Here is a 3343-nt window from a genome sequence, read left to right on the forward strand (position 1 = left end):
TTTTTTTTTTGAGATGGAGTCTTGTCTGTCACCCAGGCTGGAGTGCAGTGGTACAATCTTGGCTCACTGCAACCTCTGCCTCCCAGGTTCAAGCAATTCTCCTGCCTCAGCCTCCTGAGTAGCTGGGATTACAGGCATGTGGCACCATGCCTGGCTACTTTTTGTACTTTTAGTAAAGATGGGGTTTCACCATGTTGGCCAGGCTGGTCTCGAACTCCTGACTTCAAGTGATCCATGCCACTTTGGTTTCCCAAAGTGCTGGGATAATAGGTGTAAGCCACCGTGGCTGGCTGTAACTGGCTAATTTCTGTAATTTTTATAGAGATGGGATCTCGCTACGTTGCCTAGTAGGCTGATCTTTTTATTTTATTTTATTTTATTTTATTTTATTTTATTTTATTTTTTGAGACGGAGTCTCACTCTCTCACTCTGTCACTCAGGCTGGAGTGCAATGGCACGGTCTCAGCTCACTGCAACCTCTGCCTCACCTCAGCCTTCCGAATAGCTGGGACTACAGGCGCGTGCCACCACGCCTGGCTAATTTTTGCATTTTTAGTAGAGACGGGGTTTCACTGTATTGGCCAGGCTGATCTTGAACTCCTGACCTCACGATCCGCCTGCCTTGGTCTCCCAAAGTGCTGGGATTACAGGTGTGAGCCACCGCGCCCAGCCACCTAGGCTGATTTTAAACTACTGGCCTCAAATGATCCTCCTGCCTTGGCCTCCCAAAGTGTTGGGATTACAGGTATTAGCCACCACTTCCATCCTCAGTAGACAGTTTTTAAGTATCCTAATAAATAGCTCCCTGTTCTCCTCCCCTGAGTTCAGAATTAAGTGAGAGAGTGGGATCCGAGAGATAGAGTACAAAATGTTAGCTTTATTCTTGAGAGGGCCATGGGAGAATCTGGCTTAGGTGTGGTGCCTGGCAGTCATGGTGTCTCAAGCTTGAATCCAAGAATTAAGACATGCTCACTGACCCAGGCACAGACCTCCTCCCACAGCTAGGGGCCCAGTGGAATATGTGTCCCTGGGCCATCTGATCCCTAGTAGGAGAGAGGCTGAGCTGTGCATACCTGCTTCCTGCTCCCCTAAATATCAGTCACTCTTTCCCAGGGAGAGAGAGAGCTGGAGCCTTACTGTGATTGCAGCTCCATTCACATGGAAGGGAACAAACCAAGCATGGGGTGTAGGTAAGAGTTTCCCACGTAACAATATTGTACATGACATTTATTTATTAATCCATGTATTTTGTACATGTTAACATATATACACACATATATACATATACATATAGACATACACATATGTATATGTATGTGTGTATCTATATATATATGTGTATATATATATATATTTTTTGAGATAAGAGTCTCGCTCTGTTGCCCAGGCTGGAGTGCAGTGGTGCTATCTTGGCTCACTGCAACCTCCACCTTCCCGGTTCAAATGATTTTCCTGACTCAGCCTCCTGAGTAGCTGGGACTACAGGCAAGTGCCACCAAGCCCAGCTAAGTTTTTTTGTATTTTTAGTAGAGATGAGGTTTCACCATGTTGGCCAGGCTAGTCACGAACTTCTCACCTCAAGTGATCCAATCACCTCGGCCTCCCAAAGTGCTGGGATTACAGACATGAGCCACTGTGCCTGGCCACATATTAACATTTTTATTGAGGGGTATGCAATGAAAACTGAAGTTCACTATTCTGTACTATAATGTAGAAGCATTGGAGGCCAAGTTTCACGCAGCTGAAAGGGAATGAGGACAGAGTTTATTGTAGGATCTGGGCCTCCTGGATCTTAAGAGGAGATGAACCTGGGCTTGATTAATAAAATATGTATGTTCTGTACACTGCCATTAATTTACAAGTCGCTAAAGGAAAACGTGTTTAGGAGATAGAAAAATTCCCTGCCTGGTGGCTGTTTTCTGAAGTTTCTTATATGTGGCAATCTCACTGCAGGTTGAGTATCCCTTATCCAAAATGCTTAGGACCAGAAGTGTTCTGGGTATCAATTTTTTTTTTCAGATTTTGGAATACTTGCAGAATACACACCGGTTGAGCGCGCCTAATCAAAAAAATCTGTAATCTGGATGCTTCATTGAGCATTTCCTTTGAACGTCATGCCATTGCTTCAGATTTTGGAGTATTTCAATTTTGAGTTTTTATATTTTGGGATGCTCAATTTGTATGGGAAAATCCTTGTAGGCAACTCCAAGGTAGAGCAATAGCAAGTAGGAAACCTTGAAGTCAGTGAGCAGCTCTCTGTTGCGGTGAGTTACAAACAGGATTTGGGTGAAGGATGTGGCTAAGGTTAGACAGGTGTTATGGTTCAGATAGAATGCAAGGCAGAGCTGAAATTTAAAATTGGACATTTTCCAGAGTTTATTACATGAGACGTTGCTCCTGATAGATGCTCTGTGAATGGTATCACAGTCAAATACATTTGAGAAACCCAATATAAATAAAGCCCCTCTCAGACATTCACATTGCACACTATTACGTAAGAGGTTGATTATGCTTACATAAGAAGTCCTGTAATAGACTTTATTTAAACAGCAGTTCTCTAACTAACGTATCTGCAGAACACTTATTTCCAAATTCCTATAGACGTTTGTTCGGAAAAATACTTTGGGAAATGCTAAGTGGGAAGATTATAGATTTGGTAACCGTTATGGTAAGGGGCTCAGATGCCCAAGTTCATCTTCTTACTAGCTGTGGCCATGGGTAAATTAATCTCTCAGACTGTTAATTTCCTCCCCCATAAAATGGATATAATATTTCCTATCTGTAAGAACTGTAGTGAAGATTAAAAGAGATAACATCTATAAACTTCTCAACTAATAGCATGTACTCAGTAAAAGTTAGGTCCTGGCTGGGTGCAGTGGCTGCATCCACTGCAATCCCAGCACTTTGGGAGGCCAAGGTGGGTGGATCACTTGAGGACCAGAGTTCGTGACCAGCTTGGCCAACAGGGTGAAACCCTGTCTCTACTAAAAATACAAAAATTAGCTGGGCATGGTGGCCCACGCCTGTAATCCCAGCTACTTGGGAGGTTGAGGCAGGAGAATCACTTGAACTCAGAAGGTGGAGGTTGCAGTGAGCTGAGGTCTCACCACTGCACTCCAGCCTGGGCAACAGAGAGAGAGCCTGTCTCGAAAAAAAAAAAAAAGATCCTGTTTCTTAATTACAGAGCTAGGTTTGGGGAAGAGGAAATATTTCTTAAGATTTGGAATCCCAGGGAATAGTTTTATCAGGATGAAATATGCGTTTTGATTAACACTGGGGAGGTGACATAGCATGCCATGAAAGGGCCAGCTTTAGGACCAGATACACCAAACACTAGCTCTGT

This window comes from Hylobates moloch, unplaced genomic scaffold, assembly GCF_009828535.3.
Source record: "Hylobates moloch isolate HMO894 unplaced genomic scaffold, HMol_V3 SCAFFOLD_6, whole genome shotgun sequence".
NCBI lineage: Eukaryota > Metazoa > Chordata > Mammalia > Primates > Hylobatidae > Hylobates > Hylobates moloch.